Genomic DNA, 17058 nt, shown 5'->3' with positions numbered 1-17058 from the left:
GCATAAGCTGCCAAAAAAATGGTATTCTTAGGCTAAGCCTGCCGGCAGCTCTAGCCCCATCCTGCCATCAGCCATTCTTCGTCTTCCCGCGGCCCAGCAAGCCCTCCCGCAGCCCCCGGGGCCCGGCACCCCCAGCCGCCCGCTCCCTTGCCTCTCTGGTTGCCTCCGTCCTCTTCCGCCAGCTGCTCTGCTGCCAGTCTCCTCGCCCTGCGCTCGCCCTCGCACACGGCCGCTCCGACGCTGCCGCCCGACGCGCTCCGACGAGGCGGGCGAGAGACTTGGCGGTTCTCCCGGCTGCTCCTCTTCCGCCTCTCTGAGACTGCGGCTGCCCGTTTTCCTTTTTATGGAGGTGAAATTATTTTTCCCCTTTTATTAAGGGAAAAGACATTTCTTTTTTCTGCATGTTGGTAATAGGTGGGGTAATATGCTCATGAAGGACTCAAACATTAAAGGATTTACTATGTGAAACAGAAATAACATATCCAGTCTGAATGCTGGGGCACAAACTGCAAATGATCCTCCAGGACTGCAATTGGTTGGCAGAACTGGTAAATTAATCCAAAGCTAAATATTAATACTGCACTGTCCTCCTTTTAGTATTGCTTCCTGCCTAATTACTATCTCCCATAGTGTTATTTTGTCACCATAACAGCTAATTACAGCTGCCAAATTGCAAAATTATTTTGCACTACAAAAAACAATGAATCATATCAACTCCTCTAGAAAACAACACAGCAACGGGATGTCAAAAGAGGTAACGCTACATTCGCTTTTCCCAGAACACTTGGCACCTCGTGTAACAACTGCAAGCAGGATAATCACTCACTGCTACTGTGGCTCTCTAAATATAAGGAGAAAAGTCAAAAAGAAAACAGTTATGATAGAAAAGCTTCGCATTTCAAAGCTGGCAGATCTGCTGCAATTAACTCATCCATTATTTGATAGACTCTCTAACTAATGCCATCAGAAAACAGAGAGGAAAGTTTTGATTCTCTAACCATTTACCCTTCAAATCCATTTTCCCATCCCCTTGGCAGAGTAAAAACAAACAAAAAAAGCTGCCTGATTGTTTTTCACACAGATAGAACTGAAGCATGATTTAAACTTCTGCGGTACCATGCATGAAGTAGTGCAAAAATCTTCTCTCCCTTCCTCTAGACTAATCCCTGCTATATTGTTGGGCCAAGCTCCTGCTTTGTAAGTCTTCTTTGCTGGCTTATGTTGTCTCCAATCACTGGAACTACTAGATCTTAAAGTTAAAAATAAGTTTCCTGTTATTTTACTTAAGGCAGCAGCCCGACAGGTTAATGAACTGCTTTGTTCCAACTCTGTGAATCTAAAATGAGTAAAGCATAATACAGAATTCATCCATGTATAATTCTGACATAATATTCTTTCTCACAGCTGCTATCTGCATACCAGAATTATTACAGCCTAGTTGGGAGTTAGGCAAGAGACACAGAAATATATACAGATATTAAGACTTCATTGCTAAAATTTATAGTTATTCAATGAGGCTTTAAGGGCTCAAATATTCACTTCTCTGAAACTCTGGTCCCAGCATCATCCACACACACTCTGTGCAAAACTGGATGCTGGTAGGTATTTCGTTTTTTATGGTACTCTCACTTCATGCTGTAAACATTTCAAATTAGCTGTAGTAATACCTCTGCAGTTCAGGAAAATATGTTATTGCTGTTGAATTTTGTCTGGGCCTATAATCTCTTAGTTATGTCATGTCATAACATGTCATAAGTCATGTTACATGATTTAAGAATAGCTTTGACATAAAATTTAATATTTCAGTTCCTCCCACATCTGGCAAGAGCTCCTGATCAGCTCCTGATCCTCTTCATTAAAAACACTTTAGGGAATCTCTTAATTCTATATACAAATTAAATGGCCAACAACCTCAGCTGGGAAGGTATCAGTTTCTGTTCCAGAACCTGAAATATTGAATATCATATCTTGCCGTTTGATATTACTTATCTGCAGGAAACAGCCTAAGTGCAACAAACCAGAAAGCCTAACTCTGGGCACCAAATTAGTATTCACAGCCACAGAGCAAAAAAGTGACAGCAATGGAAAGACTTGCACCAATCTACCAAAACAATTACTAATTATGGTGAAACGCTTTGTAATCTTATCATCCACTATTACACATTGAGAAAGCACTTCACCAGATTTGCTGGCTGCTTTGAGCGGCTTGTTAGATAGGACACCAAAGGTTCAGGACAATCCTCGGCTGAAATGTATCCTCTATCTTTTTAGACTAACTGCAAGGCCAAAATCCTGTGTGACATGCAAGGCAATCAGCAAACAACTGAATATCACTACAGACAAACACTGCTCTAAAATAAACAAACCAGAAACACTCACATGTGATGGTGCTAAGTGGCTGAAAGCACTTTGGGAATTTGAGATCTGGCTAATCTATGGTAGGTATAGATTCTGCAAGTCTTGATTCAACGCACAGCTCTTCACTTGAATTTGCCCTGTAGCAAACTCACGTAATCTGTGCTACAACCAGAATAGAATATCACAGCTACTGAAGATAAACCCCTTCTCTGTAAATTTGTGACTTGAACAGTTCAGCTCAGCACATCAGTAGCTTTTCAGCATTGGTCAGCAAACACAGACCCTGATGATTATCACAGGATGCATGATCTCAGTTTCATACAGATGGGTGATGTTAGTGTCTTTAAACTCTTGTGATACTTTAATTTGGTCCCAGATCTTTGATTAGCGAGTCATGAGTTTTCTTATCGGCTTATGTTCTCCACACTTGTATACCTCTACAGGAGTACCACCTGGGACAGCTTCTTTGACACTCACTCGATAGTTTTTAGTAGTTCAGATGTATTTGGCAATATTGGGAGTCAAATCATTACCAGAAGCAACTCACATCTCTGCAGCATCGGTTCTGTTAATAGACAAACAGTTGAAAAACTTATTAATCAGCCATCTTTCCAGTATTCTTGTATAGCCAATTAACAACATCTAGTCTGAAGCTAAGAAATGGCCCTGCTGCAGACTACACAGAGCTATCAGTGCAATAAAGTCTGTTTAACCAGCATTTGATTGACACTACTTTATTTCTCCATCAATTTTCATTCAGGAAATCAAGTTTTAATTATACACTTTTTAAACATAAAAATGCTTTTAACTGACTCTAAATTAGATTTGAATGTGATCAACTGTTTTTTGCATCTTTTTGCTATTAGACTTCTACTTTCAAGCAAACAGAAAAGACTTCACTTGCAGATAGCCATATATGCTTTAGCTTTTTACATACTTGGTTTTGGAAACATTTACTGTAACTTTGCCTTATTTGAAGTGTTAGAAAAACAGGCAATGGGCTAGCTCTGCTAACAGACTTCTACAGGACAAGAGGCTGCTGATCTCCAAGATCTCCACGAGAAAAGGGAAATGACCTTATCCAGCACAGCATAATATTTTCAGAAACACTGGGGTTTTTACAGCCTTCCCTGTAAAACACATCCCTGTCGCTTTGGGAAGGGACGTTTCAGTCACAGAAGACTGTCTTAAAAGTTGTCACTCGCTTTCCACCAACAATCAAATAAAGTAGTATATGTCATTAAAGAGTATAGTTAGACTGACTTCAAGCAGAAGATATTTGTACAAGTTACTTATGTCTCAAATAAGAAGAATATTTGTCCTTTCAGTTCTTGAAGCAAGAAAACTTCTAAAATGATTTTCTTTGTATTAATATTGGCTTGTAGCAGTTCTGCTTTGGCAGATATTTCTGTTTTATTTCTGATTTGTTCCCAGATGAACATACTTCTAGGCTATTGACTCAATTAAGTAGTACCAAAGAATTTTACATTTGATAATTCTACATATAGTAACATATGATTCATAGCTTTGCAAAAGAAATTCTACTTCCTCAAAAGTAAGGGAAGCAAGCAAACTCAAATAACTCCAGTTACAGAAAAATTAATGTCCCCAAAGAGGAACTGTTTGCATTGAGCTACAAACTTGTGCTATTTCGCATACTGCACTGCTAATCAATCTTATGACACACACACAAAAATACCACGGTCTTTAAATGTTTGTCTCAAGAACTCAGACATGATGTGACTTGTTCACAAGACAGCACGAACTGTGACCAAAAAGAACTGATACAGCAAAACACTTTGCAGCATCTATCAGACAAAAGGCTTCAATGTAATCATCCTTCTTTATGTTATTAACCCTCCAGACAGCCAAAGAAGAAAATTTGACTGTGATTATTTTCATTATTTATCTAACCCAAAAATCTGCTCGGCTCAGAGGTAAGCAGAGATTTCAAATCAAATGGAAAACAGGAAGTGTCTGTGATCCAGAGGAACCGGTTTTCCTCATCTGATGAGGAAATTTTGCTCTCTTCTGTTGTCTGAGTGTGACAAGCAAGGAATTTCCAAGCCAAAGTGTGGGTTCTTGCTTCAGGAATCATGAGCTCTCTCAGCAGGAAACCAGAGAACTTTCAAGCTTTTTCCTGGGCAAATTTGTGAGCACTAGAATCTGGAAACCTAAAACTTGGGTCAATTTCCGAGAGGATCCGCAGTAAGAGCATACCACCGAGTTTGAAGATGGTCTCCATGAGCCTAAAATCCTTGGGGATCTAAAAACAGGTATAATTAAGTAGTTCGAAATCAACTCCCCAAAAAAGCAGAGGAGGTGCTTAAAGGAACATCAGATTCATCCGTGACTTGCTCTCAAGACAACAAGATTTAATTCACATCTGTGTCTCCAGATATGTTTTTAGTAATTTATCCATTACAGATTTTTAGTAAATATGACCTGAAAACATCCCCCTCTGCTGTGCAGCACCAAGGAAGGTTAGAACAGCATCTAATTCTGAAATCATCTTCCAAGTATCAACATAGGGAAATAACAGTTTATTTGCAAAGAATGTTTAAAAAATGATGGATGAGCATATAAGAAACAGAAAGAAGTACTACAGATGAGAAGGCAAATTACAGTGAGCATTACACAATATTTGTCAGGAATACATTTATGCTCCAAGAGATGTGGATACGGCTGTTGCTTAAAGCCTGATTTTGAGGGCTTGGATTCTTTTCCAATACATTTGAATTCAAATGAAAAGATAACAAGAAGCTGTGTTCTTCAGATAAGATTTTGATGTGATCATCATAGCAAAAAACAAAACAAAACAAAAAAAACAAAAGAAAACCCAAGCATGTTGGTTCTCTGTTTACTTCAAGACAAGTTTTGATTCTGTACTGCAGCTTTTTAAAAACAAAAAGCTGAAATGCTTGGATTTGTTCTTTAAGTTGACAGCTTGTATGTAAGAATCGCTCATGGCTACTAGCCCTAAAGGAAAAGCATAAAAATCTTATATATTTTCCATTGCCCAACCCAGCTCTTAATGTATATTTTTTTCCTGGAAGTAGCAACTCAAGGCCCGGATAATGTTTTATTGAAATGCAAATTCTGAAGTACCTTTTCCAGCTTTTCATAGATAGATAATCAAAATGGAATTTACTCAGTCAGTAAGGCCAAATGCCACATCTTAGCAAAGACTGCTGTATCTTTGTTAACTCTGGTTGCCTGAGCAACTTTCATGGCTTTGAAGAGCTGAAGGTGTAAGTTACTGAATTGGGTGAAATCTTTTTTTAAGCAAATTAAGACAGTATATATGATGATTCTGTTGTAAGAGTTGTGTCACATTAGCTTTGGGTCTAGCTGGGGATGCTGATTAGAGTTTATCGTAAGTTCTTTGGATGGATGGCCAGGCAAGGGAGGTACTGAAATCAGTCCTTCCTACCACCGAAGGTAAATGTTTGTGGGATAGCTGCCAGTATCCTGTGCTGCAGAGGAAGAGGGGAACACCCCACCCCCAAAAAACAAAAAAAAACCCTGACTTATCCCCCAAGAAGCATCCAATTTCCAGATCTCTCAGTAGGTCTGTTCAAATTAAAAATAAAATATTGTTCCCTTCTTCCCAGAGACACTGCTAGAAATAGAAACGTTAAATGGATGTAATCAACCCATCTTTTCCCTTTGGATCTTATAGTTATATTGGACTATACTTGTTGAGATAAGGTTTGTACAGACTCACCTATGTAGCTGGAAAAGCAGACAAGTTTTCAAGCCTATATACTGTTCTTCAGATGAGGTCTTACATGCCTTGAAGTTATTTTGTTTATGTCAGTTAGCCTAATAAGAGGAATTGCCACCCTGCAAACTTGAACTGGTTTCCATCCACAATAGCTTTAACACTATTGCTATAGCAACAAATTTTGCACTAAAAACAAAACAAAAAAACACACCCACGCTATACTTTGGGGCATTTCCCAAGCCAAAAGTAAGGCTTAAATGGTCATAGGCACATGAACATGTCTTTATGACACCAGACTGAAGAACAAGAAGGACATGGAGCTATCTGGGGGGATGCTCCCAGCTTCTGCCCCCTGCCCCCAATCTGGTGCCAGTTGCAAGCAGTCCGCATTCCTGTGCCTCACACTCCCAACAGGAGATCTCAAGACTTTGAGATAAGGCCTGCTTGGGCACCAGGACCTTGAGAAACCAAGCCTGCTCTCACTGCTGGGGCAGGGCTAATTATGGTGGTCTGGAATTACCTCCTCCTCCTCCTCCTCCTCCGGACCTTGAGAGACAGCACCTGCTTCCACTGCTGGGGCAGCGTCAATCATTGCAGACTGGAACTAACTCCTCCTTACCCCAGCTGTGGGATCTCTCCTTGGGACCACCACTGCACGAGCAAAGCAGTCATTCGCAGTCACTCAGGCTCCTTCCTTCAGCGCTGAAGAGCGCGGGAGGCAGCCGGCCTGCCGTCGGGGTGCTCGGCCACCCCCCACCCCGTGACCGCGGCTGCGACCGTCATAACGACGACAGAGCAGGGTTGAACCCTGCAGCAGCCCAGAGCCAGGGACTGCCGAGACCTGCAGCTGGCCTCGCGCCTCCCCCTCCGCCTTCCCCTGAAGGCCACGAACAGGTTGGCCCCGGAGGCCACCCTGGGCCCTTTGCAGGTGGCGGCAGGTCTGCCAGCTCGCGGGTCCCCTCGGGACGGCGTCGCCCTCCCGCGGTCACCGCCCTGGGGTTGAGCGCGCGGCGGCCGCCGAGGCAACGCGCGGGTAAGATCAGCCAGAACTGTTTTGCCTGGTTCATCCGTCTGGGCAGTTACAGCTGGTCTAAGTTAGCTAGCTTTGTCTGTTTGCTGAGCAGTTGCCATTAGCACAACTTTTAGTGTAATTAGAAAATACGTATTCTAGTTGAGCTAAGTTTCTGTCAATAAGAATTGTTGCTTTGTACTGTTGTAACTTGGGCAGTAAATTTTGATCTTTGAGACAAGTTGTGGAGTCATGCAGTAAATCTCCTTCTCCCCCTCCTCCCCTGCCTCGCGCCACACCAGACCCACACGGTCCGGGACCGTAAGGTAGTCAGCCCTCCCGCGACAAGCTATCTGGGCTCCTAGCACAAAGCGATGCTTTCCCAGCTGTCACAGAGCTGGGCTAAGAAACACTGGCATCAAGTGGCTGAAGCGTAAATGTTCCGACAGATACAAGACTTTCTTGGCAACTTGGTAAGTGTAGGTTTGCTGTTAGTGCAAGGTGAGTATTTTCCACTTTCTTCTTCAAATGATTAGCAAAACAACCTTGTAATCCACTCTCTAGTCTTCTTCAGATTGTTGACATTTAAACACATTTCTAATAACACTGAAGGCAGCTAAAGAGCTGGCATGCTGAAATTAGTAGTGTAAGTCTTCCAGCTCTGCAAAGCAGCTAAAAGACACTTACTGTAAAAAACATATGCCATTGAATGCTACTTATTATTTCTAGGGTACTTTTAATTTAAAGGCAGCTGCAGCTAAAGCAAAGCTGGAAGATAGAAGCATAGGGCTATTCTGAAACAAAGGATTCACAATAGGATACTTATTCTATTCCAAATGCCTGGAAGTTATTTAAGCATTTTATTAAAAAAAAAAAAAAAAAAAGAGAGAGAGAGAGAGAGAGAAACCCACACTACCTGGCACTTTTCTCACCAGTTTTTACTTTAACACACTGAAATAGCTTAAAACACTTTAACCCTTACATGAAAGGCTAATCTGAAGAGAGGGATTAATTTTCTGATGATAAAGCCCTGATGTCCTAGTACATCTAAACCCAAATTTTATTGTAGCTATTTCAGAAGGTAGACAGTAGTAGAATTAATTTAACGTAGTATATGGTGATAGTGTTTCATGTGGAGTGTGTGGCTATATGAAATCATATGTATCTGTCCTTTTTTCTGCCTCCCACAACTAAGGCAGTTATCCCAGTCCTTTAGTGAAGCATTGCACTGTACAATCACATTTTTTCCACAAAAGGTCAAACATGGCTTCCAGCCCTAGAGTTTCAAATTCAACACAAGTGCTACAGCATCAATGGCTTTTTTCCCCCTCCACATTAACGCTGTCATCATTGCAAACTGGCATTAGCCTAGAAGACAACTGTTGGCCAGGTTTTCCAATCCAGCTGCTTTTAAGCAGAGGGAAGAAAACTGAATTACCAGTTTTCATCGATGGCTCTTCAGAAAATTGAGATGTATTTTGGTTTCTGTCCAATAAACAAGTTTTCATGGGAGTAAGAAAGTCTCCCTGCTAGAATTGACAATTCTATGGGAAATCTTAGATACCAACAAGGGATTTGACATGTCACTTGTGAGATATTTTCAGCTACGTATAGATGAAGCAGCTAAAACCCACAGAATTATAAAGCCAGCAATTACAACAGGTCTGATTAATACAAAGTCACTTCTACAGACCAAGGTCTCTTTCTAATGCTGACATCACCTTTCGAATCACTTTTGGTCACTTCACAGAAATGAGCAAAGAATTACTAATACATCAATACAGAAGCAAGTAGGAGGGCAAAAATTACTTTGTATAAATAGCGTTTCCTCTATCAATTGTGGCTGAAATTTTGAGAAGAAATCTGCTAGGTGAAAAGAATGTTCTGAGTGAAAGGAAAGTTTCTGCTCACCCCAACAAAGGTATTTCATATCTGAACACTGAAACAATCAGGAATTACTATGGACAAATGTATAGTCAGTGCTCAGAGCTGGGAACTTGCTAATAGCAAGTGTGAAGCAGAAGTGACACTTCAAAGAAATTTATTTCAAGGTTAACAGTTCTACAGAACTTGTGAAAATGCTCAACAGTATTATAAAAGAAACAGATGTGCACTAAAGGCACTTTTGTTTTTGGCATTCAAAGTGAAGAGACCACGGAAACTTCGGGCTAAATTTGATCTTACATGTGGTTAGGGCTCTTTGTGACACTGAAGCAGTTTTATCGCTTGCAACTATTACTCACTCCACCTCCTATGTTGCACGCCTATCCTTTGTTCTAACTCATAAGTTCTCTTAAGCATACATCATGTCTCTATTTGCAAACTTGAAGAAACAACAACAAAAAACCCAAGTACTTGAAAATAACAAAGCTACATGGGGGAAGGTGGCATCTGATAGGTAGAATAAAAAATTAATAGTCAGAATATATGAGTTTAGCTTCCCACTTCCTTCACTGAATTGCTCAATGACAAAGCAAGTAACTCCTCTGCAGAATACAACTACTGACAAAACAAAATTAATTACCTTCACTTAGGAGAGCCAACAAATCGGACTTCCAGCAAATTACATGGGAAAGCCAAGTTTACTGTTTGTCTCCTACCTGCAAGACAAGGTGAATCAGATAAGAACATGGAAGTTCTTTTGTTGAGAAGAGCTTATTTATTAAGAGAAAAAGTCAGATCAATTTAAAAGTCACCCCAGTGCAGAAGGAGAAGTTGCACCCATTTTCCTTAAAAGATACCCCCCCACCTTATATCATTTTCATATGAAACATACTCTGCAACAATTACTGCAAGTCCAAAGTGGGAGCTACATGTCAGTGTAATGTCTCCTCTCCCCTTCAAAACCAGACAATTGATTTACGTAGTGTGCAGTGGAAACCCCCATCAGAAAACCCAAAACCCATTCGGGCACCCAAAATTCTCTTTGGTAATTCATGTTCTTTTAAATTATACCTCCATGAGGTTACTGGCAACTCTTAGCAATGATATCAGTACACTATCTATCCTAAGAATTTGAAAAAATGAGATCAGTTGCTCTAGCAAAGTAGGTATTTTGTCTTCTCTTCTGTGTGGACCTATCACTGTATATGATACTCTTAATTCATTAACTACTGAGTTGGAACATGCTTGCATTGCTCCAGAATGCCCAAACTGCTCAATGTTAAGCCATGCTTGATTAGTTCAGACACTGGATTTGGATACCCAGAGGAAAGGCCAAAATGTCAGTTACAAGAGCAGACTGGAAGCACAATATTAAATCAGAGTGAAATCAGCACTTGATTTCCCCGTGCACTAGAATAATGGCAATGCTACATACTTTTTAACTAAATGTTGGCCTGTCAATATTTTTCAGAGTAGTTATCAATATGAAAAATTCCTAAGAAAAAGGGAATTAAAATGGACAAATTACATGAAACTTGTGCAGATATGCTTTGTTTCTATTCTCACTGTCCTACCACAAGTGTTCTAAGAAACAGATTATCTATTTATTATAGTAATGAATCAGCTTACAGACTGTGCATGTAAAGGTGTAGAGGAATAGGGTGTATTTATTCCAGCTTTCTCAAGGCTATTCCAACAGAAAATTATTTGCTTTAGTATCTGTTGCCATCCCCAACTGTTTATGAAAGAAAAGCAGTTAGAAGAGCTCCACCTGGTATTAGGAGATAGTACTATACCGTGAAGTATGTTTCTAGGTCAGACTTTATTACAGATTCAATTGTTAGTTGGGGGCTAATGGAATGAGTCCCACTTAATGTGAATGAATTAGTTACTGCAGGGAAAAACAAACAAACAAAAAAGTGGCTTTTAAACCAGATCAGTGGGAACTGTGTTTTCATACCAATATGTCCTATGCCTGCCTCCAAGGAAGGGCACTGTATGGCAGATTGGGATTAGGAGTTTGTTGGATCATGAATCTGAAACAGCTTCTGCCAGGTCTTACTGTTGCTACCGCATGTATAAAAATTGGCTTTTTGTCTTTTCTAGTTTGATAAGCTGAATGCAAAAACTCAGTACATATTCCATTAACATTACCTGGAATTATTACTGTTTCAGAACTTGCACAGTCTCTTCAAGATTCTCCAAATACTGCATGCACATAGAGCTCAATTACAGACCTCTCTGAAAGTGGTGAAGTTAGAAGGGCAAGAAACGCTCAGCCAAAGATAACAGGCTAATTATGCTGTATCAATAGGTCTGATTGAGGAAACACAGGTGCAGCTGCAAAAGGTGTTAACTGAACATCTCAATAGTCAGCTATTGTACTATGGAGCAAGAATAGAGGATAAAAAGGAAAATTCAGGATGGCTATTATGAAATTATCTCCTCCCTCTCCACAGCAGAATTTTTAATAGTCCTAGAAGCTTACAGAAACTTTCAATGCTGTAATCTTCAGTTTAGATCACACAGAGGGAGAAAAAGTATTTAGCTCATCAATTTAACAGCAGGCATGAATTTGCTCCAAAGACTAACTGTTTTCTCAAATTCAGACTAATGAGAGTGAGGCAGGCTGCAAGATGCTCAACAAGCCCAGTTCTACCACATTCAGCATTTTGTAGGATTAGTCTGTCAGAAGGGAGAGAGATTTTGCAGGGCATGAGACAGCTGACATAGATCAGAAAGAATTTATTTATCTGGTATCATTTATTCCCCCCATCCTATACATAAATAATGGATACAGATATGAAAGATTCATAGATTGATTCAGATTTTTTCTTCTTCTAAGAAGCACTGACCAGTTTTGTGTTAGAGTAGGTGGTGTATGTTAACAGGTTCTTGCTGAACTATTTGGACTGTGTAGCAGGACTCTTACGTTGAGGCTAGAATTTACAGTGCTCCAGTGTTGAGAATTTACGCTGCAGTATCATCCTCTTGGAAATCAAGCTACATGTTCAACCATACATTACTATTCTGGGAACTACCGGCCTGAAAAGGAAAAGGCGGGGGGGGGGGGGGGGTGCGGGGGAAGCTTCTCTTTGCTTCACTATGAGCACTCTAGATGCTGTTTAGTTGTTTTCTGACGTACTTACGAAATCTCAGTGCAGCCCCCCAAAATTTTCTCTTCCTTCAGCAAAAGCTGCATTGAATTCTCAGTTATACAGTAAAAACAGGATTTTTTTGATGAGTGATACCAACTCTGCCAGGACTGCAATGACAACACTTGGGTTGAAATTCTGCTCTTTTGTTCCCAGCAGCCTGCAGAAACTCTAAAACACAAGTGATTCACTGAAAACTGCAGGATACATTAGTAAAGCTGCCCTATTTGGGCTTGCAGGCTAATGTAAATGGGCTTTATGGGTAATGATTAGAAATTATCACACCATCTCCTTTCACTTGAACTGCATAAAGTTAGCATCTGAGAAATGTGATAGTACAAAAAGATAGTGCTCCAGGGCTCTACCAGGACACTTCACATCAGAATCCTTCCAAAAGGAGATCAAGCATCGCCTTTTATTTCTTCTTTCAGGCATTTGTTTGCAACACAGGGTTAGCATGTTTTCCTTTTAAAAGGAAGGCTACAGTTCTGGCAGCTAAACTCCCAGCAGATTAATAAAAGCTCACAACAGAAGTATGAGATCAGCAGCAAAAGAAATGGGTGAAAGATCCTTGAGAAAGCATCATACCCCTTTTTGTGCATTTTTTCCCCCCTCCTTTTTTTCCATCTTCCTCCTATCTTTCTCATCCTTCAGAGATGTAATTTTGTGAGCACCAGCTTACTTCCTGGCTCTTCTCATGCTATTAAAGGTTAAGAAGTGCACTAGTCTTCCCCCACCCTGAGGTATTCTTGGTGCCTCACTCACACCGATGCTCTGTGTCACCACCTCTTGGAAGCATTCCCCATAGCCTCAGACTTCACAACTGTGGCAGCAAAATCCACAGCATGAACTTCCTGTGAGCTTAGAGGAATTACCCACAAGCAACTTGTGTGACAAGTTACAATGCTAGATGTAAGAGAATTCACTGATTAAAATTAGGATAAGAGAAATATGTTTATCAAAAAAGTAAATTTTAATCCATAGAAATATCCAGAAAAGGATAACAAACCCCAGGGTCAGAAGTGACTTAACTTTGCCTCTAAAGAACATGGATTATTCTGCACTTGAGGAATTAACTTGCTTATCAGGCACAGATGGATGCTTACTAAAGCCACACCACAGTGAACAAAGTGGATGAAGCCCATTTGTCAAAAGTAATGGAAATAGCGCTTCATCACACACCTTAACATAGGCAAGCTTTACACTCCAGTGGTAAGCCCTCAGGTAAATGATTGCAGGAAAGGTATTCTGAGTCATGAAAAAAGAAAACAGTACCAGTATTTCTGTGGGAATTTGGCTGCATTTCCATAAATAGCAGCAGAATAGAAATACCTTCTTAGACTCTTAAAAGATAGGATATAAACACTTTCTTCACAGCACCCAGACACCTTTCCAGTGTTATTGAGAAGTCTTCCCAATCACAATCTTTCTGAAAATATAATACAAATGCCCTGGTTTCCTTCTCCTGTTCTTGTGTGCATACAACACTCACCATGTATCCCAAGCTCTAGAAGAATAGTGGAACATGCTCAGTCACCTCCCAGCTCAGACACTCTGGGTTTGCCCAGCTCTGACAGCTGTTGGGCAGGAGCAGAACGGCAGCTCTTTAGAGTGGATAATATAATGATCTGCAGCTGAAAGGATCCTTTTGAAACAAGCTTCAGAGCTGTATGCAGCCTATCCACACTGGTCCAGCTCATCTGGAAAAGAAGAGATAAAAGATCCCATCACTCTCTCATAAGTTGCCTGAGTTACTGAAGTCCCAGTAATGACACAAAATTGACTGTATCAGTCAATTGTAGGTTTAGGTGACAGGATAGCATATTTTAAAATATTTTCTTTTTAATCACAGTATTTGCACTAGGGAGAAAATTCAAAGCTCGTAGCAAATATGTTTTTTCCTTTTCTTTCTAGCACATGTAAATCCCATCAAACACGCCTAGATAACACCTTGCAACCAGTAGTGCCAAGATACCGACTGAGCTTTGTAGTTCCATGTAAGCAGAGAACAAGGTAGCTTGTACCTAGGTCATAATTGCTTAGCAATGTTTTAACTAATGTGCAAAATGTTTAATAAAGTGAAAACTAAGCTTTATGTATTAAAAGTAACACATTCTCTTCTAAATTTAATAAAACAACTCAGGAAAGATCCTTCCTCATAAGCACCTCATCCTAGGTACATTAAATTTCAGGCCATCCATTGCTTTCTTCCCAAAGGAGAAAAAAATGCACCGAAGGACTTGTACCAGTAAGTCACCAGGTGGCAGCCTGCTAGTCTCCAAAGGTGCATGGCTGAGTCAGTGCTACAGCAGAGCTCTTACATATTGACCTTTTCATCTATGTCACCGTTAGCAATAGAGCGAAAGGAATCTCTGTTGTCATCAACAGTGCTAGAAAAAGTACATTGCCTAAAAATTACAGTAAAAGAGCAACATGCCTGGTACATAGGTTTGCTTGGATAGTAGGAAAACTTGACACAGTTATTTAAAAGAGCTTCAAAGCCATGAAGTATTCTTACACGCATAACATTCAGCCTAGACTTTGGAAATACAAAACCAAAACACTACAGATAAATTTCATGTACCTCTCCATTGTGTTCCATATAGTTACACTGACTGTATGCAGGTAAGCATTTTTCATTTTGCAGATTTTCTTTGTAAAACTAAAGCTTTCATATGTAGTTTCTGAATATTAAGAGCCAGTGAATGAAAATTCTCCATATCCAACAAAACATTTGAAGACCAAAGGAATTGCTAAAGCATTTGAAGACAAAAAGAAGTGCTACACTTCCAAACCCAGTACACAAGCCTAAATAACGAAAATACCTTCTCCCCACTGTCCGCTGCAAATCCCTGGTGACTGCAGGAAATAAATAGCATGGCCTTCTCAGTGATTCTGTAACACAGAGACAGAAGACAGCACTACATCAGGAACTATGGAAGAGAGAAAACAATTTAAGCCTCACAGGAATTATATGAATTTTCAGGTTATTTATACAAGTATACTTCGCAGTTACGGGCCTGAAACCATTTTTTGTTCTGCCTAGGCAGCATGGCATATGATAATATCACAACGCTGCAGTATGGTACTGAGTGCGTTTTTTTAATTTAGACAAATAACTCAAGCTTTTCATAAACCAGGCTGAAGCCTTTTTAGTGTCATTCCCCACTGTTAAGTTACAATAGTAGTGTATGAAGTTCTGGTATAAGTACTGGCACTTCTATAAAGTACTAGTACTTTTTTACATAAAAACAAAAATCTAACGGTAATGGCATGTCTTTGCTTCTCCTTCTCAGGCAGTTCAAGTACCTGTTTGGTCAAAATAACCATTACGTTCTCCTTTCATGGAAATTATCATCAATAGTACAGAACTGGCTGCAACACTGAAACAGCACCTGCCACTTGTAACTAAAGCAAGGATGCAGCATGCACTGAAAATAGTAGCAAGGCTTTGTTTGGCATAAGCCTTAAACATTGGTATATTTGTGTGTATGTGAGATTGCAGACTTCATCCTTGCTACAGTTCTTTTTAAGCACAGTTAGCTGCAGAAACCCTAGCAAATCAGGTAATTAGCTTTAATTGTTTTAGGCCTAGATTCATCCCAGCCAATTTCAGGCATCTGAACTTGTAGCACAGTCACCCTCAGGTGACATCCTCTGTGATCAGCGGAGTTACAGGGCAACCTCCAGTAGGTGATGCTGATCTTAGGTGGGATAAACCACCTTCCGGAGGTGCCACTCTTACTCTTTTGCTTCTAATAATGAAGAGCAGCAATAGTTCCCACTTCAGCCAGGTGGGATGAATTTAGGTCTTACTGTTCAGGCTAGATACAAAGGAAGGGATACAGTGTTTCCCTTTCCAACCTACCGCAATTTCTTACACTTTTCCTGTGTATTAATGTGAATAAAGCCATTTACCAAAGCTATAGTTCATACTAGATGCACAGTCTCTACATGATATGGAGTTTATAAAACATTTTTGTTCCATGTAGTAGACCAAAAGGTTATAAAAATAGCTTATTGGTAATTCTTTCGAGAGCAGATGTTAGTACCAAGATACCCTATGAGGCATTTTTCAGAAAATGGAGAACTCCACCAATCTGGCAATGTGGACTCTTAATCCAGCTTGGGTATGAGCTTGGAACATTTTTATTCATATTCATTTAAAATAAACCTGCTCTTTTACAAGACTTTGAGGGACCACTTGGCCTATGTTTTAAGAATTGTCCCAGCTTAGCTACAGCTTGCAGGGAAAGAGAAGAGCTTTTGTTAACTCATCTGATATGAGATACAAAAGCAGATGACTGCGTTTCCATATTTCCTCTCCATACGGCTTGATTCTCTTACACCTTTAGGTCAGCATAGTTACAGCACAACTACTACCACAAAAATCATGGCCACTTCACTTTTATTTTCCTGAAAGTGAAACTTGGAAAATTGAAGAAAATGTAAGAAACTGTTTAGGTTCTCTAGAAGTGAATTCCTTCATGTTAACGGATGAGGCAGTTCAGGGCAACACTTTAACATAACATTCAGGACAACTACTGGCCTGAGAAACAACAACCTTTGACAGATATTCAGATAAACACAGAGCTGAGAGTGAATGCCAAATGCTTAACACTGGCTAAGAAACCACAGTGGACCACTTCCAACATTACGAATGACATTTCAAACTAGCAGTTATATGGTTACATAGCTAATTACATGGGAAAATCTTCCTGGAGGATAGCTCAGTCCAGTTGAGATCCTGAATAAGGATGAAGGGCCTTACTGAGAAGGCTCAGTGTATAGATGCATACCTGTTATCTTAGGTATCACATACCTATCAGCATTGTAAGGAGGGAAGGCTAGCTATGTTTTCTCTGCACAGGTTGCCCAGGCCTTTCTATTGGAAAAGTATGAGCTGACCTCTGATGCTTCCCTTC

The 17058-nt window shown here is 40.2% G+C and overlaps 1 long non-coding RNA gene across 1 annotated transcript in view; it reads right to left on the bottom strand.

The window, feature by feature from the left end:
• Positions 1 to 129: 129 nt before the first annotated feature.
• LOC112981057 (uncharacterized) overlaps positions 130 to 17058 on the bottom strand; it is an 83738-nt gene continuing 66809 nt past the window's right edge. Inside the window, exons 6-10 of the long non-coding RNA XR_003258588.2 lie at positions 14959 to 15028; positions 13626 to 13833; positions 9619 to 9694; positions 2836 to 2923; positions 130 to 337 (exon numbers count right to left, since the gene is read on the bottom strand). This is a non-coding gene — a long non-coding RNA (uncharacterized LOC112981057). The remainder of the gene's footprint in view (positions 338 to 2835; positions 2924 to 9618; positions 9695 to 13625; positions 13834 to 14958; positions 15029 to 17058) is intronic.

The sequence above is a fragment of the Dromaius novaehollandiae genome, chromosome 14 (assembly GCF_036370855.1).
Source record: "Dromaius novaehollandiae isolate bDroNov1 chromosome 14, bDroNov1.hap1, whole genome shotgun sequence".
NCBI classification, from domain to species: Eukaryota; Metazoa; Chordata; class Aves; order Casuariiformes; family Dromaiidae; genus Dromaius; species Dromaius novaehollandiae.
This window is presented reverse-complemented; position numbering and strand designations above follow the sequence as displayed.